Source organism: Vigna angularis, chromosome 9 (genome assembly GCF_016808095.1).
Source record: "Vigna angularis cultivar LongXiaoDou No.4 chromosome 9, ASM1680809v1, whole genome shotgun sequence".
NCBI classification, from domain to species: Eukaryota; Viridiplantae; Streptophyta; class Magnoliopsida; order Fabales; family Fabaceae; genus Vigna; species Vigna angularis.
This window is the reverse complement of record NC_068978.1, coordinates 15,381,161-15,394,251: the sequence shown is the minus strand read 5'-3', so window position 1 is coordinate 15,394,251 and position 13,091 is coordinate 15,381,161.

The window sequence follows — 13,091 nt, the reverse complement described above, 5'->3', positions numbered from 1 at the left end:
TGCATCCATAGCTCAAGAACCTTATTCATCTTCATCCATTCCACTTCCTTTTATCATTTTTGGGCTTCAAAGGCATTGGAGCAATTGACTCCCTTATTCAATGGGGTTGGATGTAATATATCTATAAACTTGATGTAATTTCTCTTATGCAATGTAAATTTCTTTCATGACTCATGTCATTTCCTTATACTTCAAGTGCATGAATCATTATCTATGGTATTTTGTATTATCTAAACATTGAAAAATGCTTTAAAACTTAAATAAGGATAGAACAACTTAGAGGTTTGGTTCTAAACACAAACTATAACCTTTTAGTCATTTTCAACCCATTTTCTTAATGCAAATCTTGTGTTAAAATAAATAAGGCTTTAGTATTTTTCACATAGAGATTTAAAATTTGTCTCTAAAGAATTAGGACTTGTGAACATGTGATGTGAATGCTTGAGTTATGTTAGAAATATATTTTGTAAAGTATTGCATTAGTTTAGTTCATAAAATCTAATCCTAGTGAATTTTTTGTCTTAATCGCTTAATATAAATTTAATTTAATAAATATATATGCTTTTAATTTAATTTCATCTCTTACAAAATTTGAATGGAATCATGCTTTTTATATTTATAATTTGAATCAGTAAATATCCATAATTAACTAAACACATGCAAATTCAATAAGAGACAATACTCAAACTTTCTAAAATGATTCTTGAATGATTTGAAACATTTACCAAAGAGTTAACTTATTGTGACAAGTTATGGAGTTAAAGTTTACAAAATAATTGAGATTAAAAAAAACTTAATAAATATCTTTGAGAAAATAAATTTAAAAATTATGAGATAAAACAATTATTTTAAATCAAAAAAATTATATATGTAAAGTAAATTATGAATTCAATCACTCTCTTTGACTTAAACTTTAATATGGATAACAACAGGTCTTCTTTTAGTTCTTATATTTCTTGCAATAGTAAATCGACATTAATCCATTTTTAACATTTTCCTAGAACGAGAAAAAGTGTTAAGTACTCTATTATATATAACAAGGTTAAGATTTATGATTGAGCCTCATGAGTCATGAGTCCAACAAAGCATAAACTTTATTAATTACATTATTTGTATTTTAAATAATTAGATCACACTTAATGAAATCATTCATATAAATGCTAAGTGAAACTCTGCATGAAATCTCAAATAAAATATCCTAGAGCACTCATCATTACTAAACATGAATGTATAGTCAAATAACATTGAGGCAGTGTTCGCTTGTATTGATTTCACTATTTAAGAAGAATGGCGAAGACAGAATTTTGTATAAAGTGATGTTCACTTCCAACAATTTGAAAGGAAGGAAATACTCTTGATTAGCGGGATACATGTTTAATTTATCACTCCAGATGGCAAGAGATTTGTAAAAAATTGATATAAAATGCTATTTTTGCCCTTCTTTTATTTTATGATTTGTTGTAGGTGTAATCATTCAAATGCGATATTTCTCATTTCGTTTGTTTGAAATGGGATACTTTTTCAATATTAATATTTATTATTTTCAAGATATAAAAAAAATTGTTTTCCACTTCAAAGAGAACTTTGTCACTTAATTTTTTTTTAAAGATAAAATTTTCTTTTTTATTTGACTTTACTTAAATAAAAATTATTTTATTTTAAAAAATAAATTTAATTTTTTTCCTCCTTATAATATTTTTTTCAATAAATTTATTATTAATAAATATCATTTTACACTACTTTTGTCACCAAGGATATTTTGGTAATCTTTATTTTTTATCAATTAAAAAAAATTATCTGACACATTAATCAAATCCTACACTAATTTTTACAAACTTTCTTTCCAAATTCATTCACACTCACCTCCAAATCCTTTAAAAAAAACAATAAACTTACTCTCAAATCCTTTCAAATTCATCCAGTCCCTCTCCCCCAAATCTCTCCTTCAATGTGAACACACCCTAAATGACAATAATTATGAGAATATAATATGATTGATAGACCATTGAAAACACCAAGTATTTTTTATTTATACAATTTTCTATATAATAATGTGAACTAATTACTATCTCTCTTTATAACATGATTCATTTACACTAAATTTGTGAAGATAATACAACATTGAATCTAACACCATACATCCTAAAACAAAATGAAAAGCTTAAGGTCGTGTTCGTTTGAGCGAAGTATACTGTTTAAAAAGAAAAGCGAACATCTTTCATATGTGTTCGCTTGATATGATCCGCGAAGAACGATTTAAGCGAATTTGCAAGATATGTTACTTTTTTATCACCCGTGGAGCTGCTCAGATTTGGGGTGATTATGTTTAGAAAATCAGTTTTGCCCTCAACTTATTCTAAAATATCATGACCAAACATCATATAGGATTCCAACATTTTGATAATCAATTGCAGTTAATAATAAATAAGTTTTTATTCTTTTTCAACTTGCAGGGATGTTGGTTGGAGATGAAGACCAAGAATGGAGGTTGGTTTATGGTTGCTGCGTCGAGGTTGATGACCATATTGAAGATGAAGATGAAGACGAGAGTGATTGAAGATGAAGAAGACAAGTTGAAGATGAAGAACGCAAAGACGGTATTTCATTCTTCATGGTCGTATTCGGTTCCACCTTAACCGTATTCGGTTCCAGCTCCTCACACACATGCAAATGGCTTGTATTCAGTTTCCCATTTGGTGTATTCGGTTCCAGCTTCACACACACACATGTATTCAGTTTCCCATTTGGTGTACCATTTTTTTAGATTTTAAAAAGTAATTTTTATCCTTTTTTCTCCTTATAAACATTTTTACAATTATATATAACATTAACAACTATTATTTTATATTACTTTTATAACTAAGGACATTTTGGTAATCTCCAATTTCTATCAATTAAACAATTTTTTTTATCTGTCACATCAGTCAAATTCTATACTAATTTTCACAAACTTTACTTCTAAATCCACCTCATTTGCCTCCAAATCCCCTAAAAAAACAATAATAAACTCATTTTCAAATTCCCTCAAATCCATCCACTCTCCTCGAAATCCATCCTCTAAAGTAAACACAACTTAAGTGTACTTAAACTTAAATTTAACACAATTAATTCCATACTCATCCAAAAAGTTTATTAGAATATATTTATTATTTTCAAGAATCAATATCTTAACTATCTTGATCCATTAATAGTAAAGTCTATCCTAACACGCAAGGGTCGATCATTGCTTCTAAATTCAAATCCTATAATAGTGTTAAAATTAAATTTTAATAGAAAAAAGTCACGCTTCGCAACGCAAGCATAGATTCATCAAATTTTACTAGTTTGATAAATGTGTTTGTGCAAATATCCAAATAACTTTTAGGTTATATTTAGAAGAGAAGGACCCTTTAATCGCACTTGAGATTTGAAAGCATGAGTACGGGGACATCACATCTGAAGAAGCACGGTGGATGCTAATCATGTTAGTTTTTGTTTGGTTATTGTGTTGTTTCTTATGCTTCTTTATTTTCTTTTCTTTATTCTTGTTCAAGCCATTAGGACAATCATATATATACTTCATAAGTAGGCCTCATCATGCTCAACTACCTTTCTCCTTGTAAATTACTATCATTAGGTTTTCCAAACACCCTTCCTAGGAGATACTCTACCTACATATGCTAGTGTAATTTTATAGATTAAATATGTTTTTAATTCGTAAACTATAATGTAAAATTGAAATTTGTTTTTGTTTTAAATTTTGATATAATTCTTCTAACTTATTTGCATTAAATTTTTTATATATCTCAGAATAATATTTGAGTTGTTTATAATGTTTTGACACATTTAAACTCAAATGTCAGTTTGAAACATCGTTTAATAAGTTTAACAAAATTAATATTGTTAGGTTAAAATAATTATATCAATTCATTTTTAAAGTGTGAAAATCAAGATGTATCAAAGTTTTCAATATGTAGACGAATTCTAATTTGTACCCAAATTTAAGAACTAAAAATACATTTAACCCCATTTCTCGTTATAAAATGCTGAAAATTAGAAAAAAAAAATCAAATATTCATAAATGCATTTCATTACTCATGTACGGATTAGTTTCTTTTGATTATTTTTCTCTCACAACTTTCTTAAGGTAAACTTCATTTCTTTCTTTTACAAAGTAATTTAGATTCAACTTAACTCTAATAAAGTGATTTACTTGGTAAAAAATGTTTTAAAATTTGTACTTCTCATGTTTTTATTTGGTTCTTTTAGGAAAAACAATAAAATGATTTATCATCAATAAGTTGCAAATAAGTTTATCCATTCAACATAAAATCTTAAGATAACATGCTTATGAATTTTTTTATCTATATATTTTCATCTTTCTCGTCTCTGCCCCATTAAACTTCTATTTCAATATAAATTCCTAACAATCCTTTTCTCAAATGTGAGTATCTTTCATATTGAAACATTTTCCTTTTAAGCGGGATGAATTTTTTAAGCACGAATATACTAGTGAAGAATAGTTTTTTATATCATACAACAAAACATATACTTTTCTTAAACAGTATATTTTTTATACAAGAAATATTTTAACTTCAGAATATTTCATCTACTTTATGTCATACTTATTTGGGTGTATAGAATTATCGACTTTGATATTATTGGTGAATTCTTGTGAGGAGAAACACATAAAAAAATCACCTTTTAATGAGCAGAAAGAAATTCATGATTAAAAGGAAAATTGTTGGAAATTCAAATTAAGTTATGATATCATAAATAATTGTTTACTGCTAATCCTTTCGAGTTAACACATTGTTAATATAAATTTAAAAAAATAGGTTTTGTTGTAAATATATTTTAAGGAGTATGTTATCTTTTTAATCTTATGTCTAATAAAGAAGCATGCATGGAAGAATAGAGGTACAGTTGGTCCTTGGGAAGGGTATGGGTTGGGTATGATTGTGTCTCCACTAAGAAGCCAAAAGGTTAAAGGTGTGGTGTGGGGAAATCAACTCACATTTTATGCCAATAATTTGGTTTTCTTCGTTGTATGCTGAAACTTACACACACTTCTCATTAATTATATCTACCAACTACGTTATTAATCAATGTGTTCCTTAATAATTAACACAACACAAACAGTATTTTCATTCAACAATATTCCAACTAATTCGGCATTTAGTAGTATTAAGTGTGTCAGATTATAATGTGACCATCTCTTTTTTTCATTGCTTAAAGTAAAACAAATACATCGAGAAATTATAATCATTTTAAATGGAGTAATTTATCTTTATTTCAACGTCAATTTTAATAATTTTTAAACATATAACTACACTTAACGGTTTGATTGAAAAATAGAAAATTTATCAAATTTATGGTGTCAATAATTTATATAAAAAATAAATTTTATCTAATTATGCGAAATTTTTGTTAAAATTGAATAATAATAGAAAAAAAATATAATAATATATATTCCAATATATTTTGAAAAAAAAGTAATATTTTTTCTATTTTAATTTATATAAATACGACATTAGATAGTTTTATATTGATATAAAATTTGTTGTGTATATTATTTATTTGGAAAAAAAATAATCTAATTGATATACACCACAAAACGGGTAAGCTACTATTCTAAAATATTCTTTTATAGGTTTAGATATCATGATCATAATAAAATATTTAATTTATGCAAGAAAAACTTGAACATTATTTCATTCATGAATAGTCTATCATATAACTACTAATATTATATTTCTTTTCATCACAAAATAACTTAATCATTCATCAAATATTACAACATTTCATACTTATTCATTCATAGACATTACAACTAAACAAAGACTTCCAAATGACTAAATGTATTTATTAATTCCAAGACTATGCACATATTATACTTAGGCTTGTCTTTCAAGAATATTCATTGTCCCATATCTCAATCCTACATGCATAACAGTAAATAATTTATAAGTAGTTTTTAACCATGAAACTAAAACTACCCATTCAACTCTCTCACTAAGGATTTTTCTATGTGAGTTCAAAACTTAGTAGAGTCAAGATAGTCTAATCTAAGTCAAAACATCAATACATTTTACACATCTAGCACTACTTTGCTACCTTGAAGAATCTCAAATCCCTACTTAGAAAATCATATAATCAAGATAAATTCAAACAATCTCAACATAATTAGCATAAATTTATCAGCATAAGGTAACACCTGACGATAAAAACGTAGCGCCCAGTGCCACCAGCTCCAATGACCACTGTCATAAAAAATCCCCAACAACGCCTAGTGGTAGTCCCAAGCGCCCAGCTCTAATGCTCCCCGAGCTCTCTGTAAAGAGCCCAATGATCTTACCATATTGCTCAATATTGAGAACATTGGAGCTCACTTATAGAGCTCACTATGATATAACTTGAATTTTTTTCTACGCTATGATGCTAAATTCAAATTGTCAAATTGTTTCACTAAAAATCAATCATAGTTTAGAATTCAAATCATGTGAGTTAGACAACCGGTTTGAGTATCTCACTCAATGCAACTACATGTTCATAAATCCACAAATTAATATTTTATCAGACCTAACACACTCATATATGCAATATTACTACACAATGAAATCAAATTCACAATACATTACATATTATATAAATTCTAGTTTCACTTACACTTAAAGTTAAACATCTAAAGCTCTACAATTTTCCCTTCATTGCTCATTTGTCTAGCAACTCTAACTACATAAAAACAACCTTAAATCAATTATTTAAACCCATGGAAAGGATCACAAACACACAAAGACTCAAATTGAAGAAGAAAGAGTTATGTGCGACTTGCCTAGCTTACAAGCTTGGACAAAACAAATCAAATTTTAGAAAAGGGGTAAAAGGAGAACTTACCTATTCCAATCAAATGGATACGTAGAGTTCTCCACTGTGAGCTCAAAGTTGGTCTTTGATTGAAAAATAGAAGAGATGAGTGTGGGAGCTTAGAGAAAAGTCCGAGAAAATTTAGAGAAAGGTTTTTAGAGTGATAAATAAGAATTTCTATCTAAACTCTTTATGGTAAAACATATTTATAGATTAACCTTTTATTACTAAAATATACATATATTTCATTTCATTAAACATTCTATAATCTTATACTATCCATCTTCTACTTCTTCACATCCACACCTTCTAAGATTTATTTGTTACTCCATTTTCAAGTATAATATTTTTAATTTGATTTAATTAAATTTTAATTGTTTCATAAATTCAAATATTTTTAATTGGATTTTTGTTAGTGTTTCTTGTCTATTGAATACTAAAAAAATTATATTTTCAATTAAGCTTTATTGTTTAGTTTTTTTATTATCGAGTGATGTATTATTATTTTTTCTATTATCTAACTTACTTATCTACATGTTAAAAAATGTGAGATTTTTGAATTAATATAAAATAAAATTATGGTTTGGATAACAAAATAGTTACAAGATAATTTTGTTATTTGACAAGTTTTGAATGAGACCAATAAAAATCATTTGTCATTGTAAGAAAATCTTTAAATAACAACCAATTTTGGATATAATAACTAATTTTTATACTAATTTCTTTGATAACCAAAATCTTGTTAGTTAATATTAGTGACCAATTTAGAGTCTAATTGGTCAATAATTATAAATTTTTTATTCATAATAGTAACTAATTTAGAAATTAATAATTTTTAGTTTATAAATTAGTATTTAAATTAGTTACTATAGTAATCAATTATTTTTTATCTTTAAAATTAATTTTTATTTAAATATTTTTTGTGTTAAACTACTATTTTATATTAATCATATAACCTCACATTTTTTAACAAGTAGAAATAAGTAATAAAATTGACAAAAACAATCACCTTCACTTAGTTAACAAAACAGTTATATCATATTACTAGATTAAAAAATATAAAAAAAATTAAATACTTTCAATAAATTAAAAAAATTAATATGAAGAAACTTGAAACATAATTAATCCTTTCATTTTTAAGAACAACCCAGTTATGGGTATGCATGATAATCTTAATCAGAATATGTTAGAATAAATGTTAATGACTAAGATAGAGTGAAGAATACCATAGTGTTGTGCATTGAATTAGACAGCAATAATGAAGAGTGGAAGGTGTTTGAAGATGGTTATGATTACAAATCAACTGACCAAAATGTTGGCATTTCAAAAAGTGAGTTAGTTGGTGCTGCTTTTAAACACTTTCATGATGTCCAAGACCCTCCTCTTAGTTATAGGATTCTCTTTTCAACTCTTGTTTTACCAAAATCTCTTTAATTATTCAATTTTGTTTTTTTACGGAATAATTAATAACCAATAAATACACTAATGGCTACTTTTAGATTTTTTTTACTCAAAAAAATTGGATTGGAAAAAAATTAATTGGATAGTTAAATAAACGCTTTAATTACATTTTTAGAATGTTCTAAATTGAGTATGTTTTTGGTTTTTATTTTATATTTTTTTATTCTTGTAAAATTCAAAATACTTGTTTTTAATGATTATAAAATGCGTAATTTTAATTTTCATTTCTTTAAATTTTCAAATGACGTTCTATGATGCTTATTTTATAATAGACTAGTGTTTTGACCGGATCCGGGGCGGACCCTGTTAAAACACACAAGCTTGTCGAAGGCCGGGCGGACGATCACGAACGGTAGAGGCAAATGGTCGAACGGTAAAGGTCGAACGCGTACCTTGGAGGCCAAATGACCGGATGGTTGATGCCGGACGACCGAATTACTTGGGACGAACGTCCAAGAGGTTAAGGCCGGACGGTCGAACGGTTAGTGCCAAATTTGGCGAAGTACCTAAGGCCGAATGGCCGAACGGTAGAGGTCGAACACGTACCTTGGAGGCCGAATGGCCGGACGGTTGACGTCGGACGACCGAGAGTTGAATGCCAAATCTGGCCAACGTTGAGGCCGGACGGCTGAGACTTGAGGCTTGATAGCCGACAGTTGAGGCCAAATGGCCGAGAGCTTGTTGAGGCTGGACGACCGAGAGTTGAGCCGGATGGCCAGATGCTGGATGCCAAATTTGGCTAAGTACCTAAGGCCGACTGGCCGAACGATAGAGGTCGAACGCGTACCTTGGAGGTCGAATGGCCGGACGGTTGATTTCGGACGACCGAGAGTTGAATGCCAAATCTGGCTAACGTTGAGGCCGGACGGCCGAGGCTTGAGGCTTGATTGCCGACAGCTGAGGCCAAATGGCCGAGAGCTTGTTGAGGCCGGACGGCCGAGAGTTGAGCCGGATGGCCAGATGCTGGATGCCAAATTTGGCTAAGTACCTAAGGCCGACTGGCCGAACGATAGAGGTCGAACGCGTACCTTGGAGGCCAACCGGCCGGGTGGGCTAGGCGGGGAGGCCGCTATGGAAGTGCGGCCGAACGATTGAAATTGAGTTGTTGGGTAGATGAAGCTGAGCGCAAAAGGCTGAACGGTGGAAGTTGGCGTTGTTTTGCGGTGCCCCTCATTGGTTCCTTGTGGTTACAACGGGGAATAGTAGCTCGGCCCCACGGTGGGCGCCAAATGTTTCGACCGGATCCGTGGCGGACCCTGTTAAAACACACAAGTTTTTCGAAGGCCGGGCGGACGATCACGAACGGTAGAGGCGGGCGGACGAACGATGAAGCTGCAACGGACCGGGCGGACGCTTTCTCACCAGCTGACGCAGATCGAGCGGCTCTGACGCCTGGGACACAAGAAGCTAACGAAAACCGGACGGTCGTTGCTGAATCCCACGAACTGAAGAAGGTCGGGCGGACGGTACAGTGACGGACGGACGCTGCTCCACACTCCAAGCCAGGCGGTCGTCGTCGTACTCCAGGCCCTGCTCCATACTCCAAGCCGGGCGGACGTCCTCCTACTCCAAGCACTGCTCCATACTCCAACCCGGGTGGTCGGGTACCTGTCAAAGGCACTCCGACGCTCAAGTCAGTAATATGACAAAGCGGTTTGTGATGCATGTATGCATTGCATCGTAAGGAATTCGTCCTAGAAATCATACCTGAGACTTTTATTTATACTGATTGTAATGGGCTTTTACCTTTCGTGGGCCTGAAAACGGCCCAACCATACCTTAATCTTCATTAAGGGCTTTAATGAGTCATTAGTGTTTAATCGCGTAGTCGACATAATGACGGTCGTGACGGCCGGACAGCAGGATGACCGGCCCAGGAATGTCAACCTGGGAGGGACGGTTGAAACGGCCGGCCAGTAGGATGACCGGCCCAGGAATGTCAACCTGGGAGGGACGGTTGTGGCGGCCGCCCAACAGGATAACCGGCCCAGGAATGTCAACCTGGGAGGGACGGTTGTGGCGGCCACCCAGCAGGATAACCGGCCCAGGAATGTCAACCTGGGAGGGACGCTTGTGGCGGCCGCCCAGCAGGGTAACCGGTCACGATGGCTACTCGGTCGGTCGGCCTGGATGGACGACCTTGGCATGCCGCTCGTTCTTGATGGTCGGCCTGGATGGACGACCTTGGACGCTCGGTCATGATTGTGATCTGGGTGGGCGGCATTGTGACCTTGGACGCTCGGTCATGATTGTGACCTGGGTGGGTGACATTTGTGACCTTGGACGCTCGGTCATGATTATAACCTTGGACGCTCGGTCATGATTGTGACCTTGGACGCTCGCTCGGTCTATGAGTCAGGAGGACCATCCGGTACAACTAGCATAAATTGTGCATGTGTACTCATTTTTTAATATTTGTAAATTATTTAAATTTTAAAAGTAGTAATTAAAAGGAGAAAATTAGAAAAATAAAATGTATATATATATATATATATATATATATATATATATAACTATAGATATATAATTATAGATATAGTTATAGATAAAATAAATTTTAATTATTAAAATAAAAAATATAATATAAATTTTGTTTTATCATGAGTAATTATTTAAGTATGAAAAAAATAAAATGATAAAAAGATTAATTATTTGAATTAAAAAAAAAGTTACTATAGTGATAAAACTGAAAAATAGGTTTTTATTATGAATTATTATTTAAATTTAAAAAATAGTAATTAAAAGGAAAAAATTAAAAAAATTAAAAAATACACTAAAAAGATATATTCTTTTTATATATAGTTATAGATAAATAATATTTATTTTACATTATTACAAATACTCACTTGACGTTTTAATAAACAGATAAGCAGTTAACTAATATCATAACACTAAAAATTAAAGTAACGATTATTGATTTTAAGGAAATTAAAATGAAATATACCTTTTTTCAAAAATAAGAATAGAAACATTCACTCAATGTATGAATAAATAAAAACATGTTTAAACCTTACTTTATGCTTTCTCCTAAAGTTGTATTTTTAAGTTATTTGAGTTTTAATTTTGTCAATATAGATTATAAAGTCTTTGTCACTAGAAATTTTGTTAATAGAGTATTTGTCACTTGAGATTTATTAATGACATTGATTAATAATTTATCAATAAACTAAAATTACACGATTATATCATTGGTGATTCAACAGAGACTATTGAAATTCAATGGACTGAAATATGTAGAGAAAAAAAAAGTACTCTTAACATTAATTGGAAACTTAAAAAGATTTGGCATCTTAAAATCTTAAAAACGATTTTAAAATATAAATAAATTATCCATCAAATTAGTCTATTAATAAACTTGCTTAATCTCTATAATTATTAATGGGGCCACTTAGAGAATTAAGTAAATTATTAGTACTACGTTTAACAATAAGGAATCAAAATTGAGTCCCATTCTAACTTTAAGTGTTAATAAAGCAAGTGAGTGCTTTTTCACTTTACTTTTTCTTTTCTTTCTCATTCCCTCTCTTACTCTTCTGGGCAAGTTGCTTTGTCTTTGTTCCCCATTCATTTCGTTTTTCCAAAATTTCTCAAGTCTTTGTCTCATGTGGAAAGGACACTTGGAGTGGAAGAGATTAATTACCCTTTTAATATTAAGTTAAATACATAACTCAACTAGTTTTAGAGATATAAAAACAAGGATTCTTCATTATATATTATTGATCTTGTATAGTATATGTACATATGTAAGCATTTAATCACTAATTAACTTTAATTATTTCTTAATTATATATGTTTGGTATAAATATTTTCACAAGAAGAAAAAAACGAACAAAATGGTTTTTCATTAATTTATGTCTAAATAATTTTACATGCTATAGTGATAGCGATGAAAAATAGTCTACAAAAATCTCATTAAAGCTAAATTAATTAAGTTATAAATAACTTAAGTAAATTAAACTCAAACTTAATATTTTTTTTCTGATAAATTTAAGCTTTTAATTATACTAAATTAAATAAAGAGGAAAGTGCACATATTTTCTTAGAAGATGAACTAAATAACACCTCCTCTCGTTTTAAAATAAGAATTAATTTTTTATATTTTTAACAAATTACAATTATCTCTTTTAATTTTTTTTTTAATAAAAGGGTATTCACTTCTTTTTCCTTTGTTTTAAAAATGTTATATTAACTAAAGTTTAAATAAAAAGTAAGAAAATTAAAAACTAAAGTATTAAAATACAAAAATTAAAGAAGTTTTTATAAACAAATAAAGACTACCTTTTTTAATAACCTCATCTAAAGTAGGTAAAAATGAAATGTTCTTTTCTTTAATAAACTAGTGAAATTGAGTGCTTCAATTTTTTTTAAGGAAAATATTTTTTTAATAACTTTTTTTTTGACAATTCTTTAATCACTGCTTATATTGTAACTTATGATTGATGTGTTTTAAATATATGAACTAATTGTGACACATATTTTATTGTTAAAAAGTTAGTTAGAAAAAAAAGTTGTTAACTGATACTTTTATTACAAACCAGTTTTGCATGCATGTTGTTTACTAGGGTGGCATTAACCAGATATTATGCGGGTTTCGTACCAACATGAAACACTGTCTCAGAAGAACATAAAGCAAACAAAAATGTCTAGAAAAAAAATGAAAAATCCATGCTTTGTAGGGAAAGAGAACTATTGAAACACTGTTGTATTAGCAGCCAAACTGGTGAAGAAAAATCCAGCAGTACAACTTGAAACGACCAAAAGTAAAAACAACAAAACTTACAACA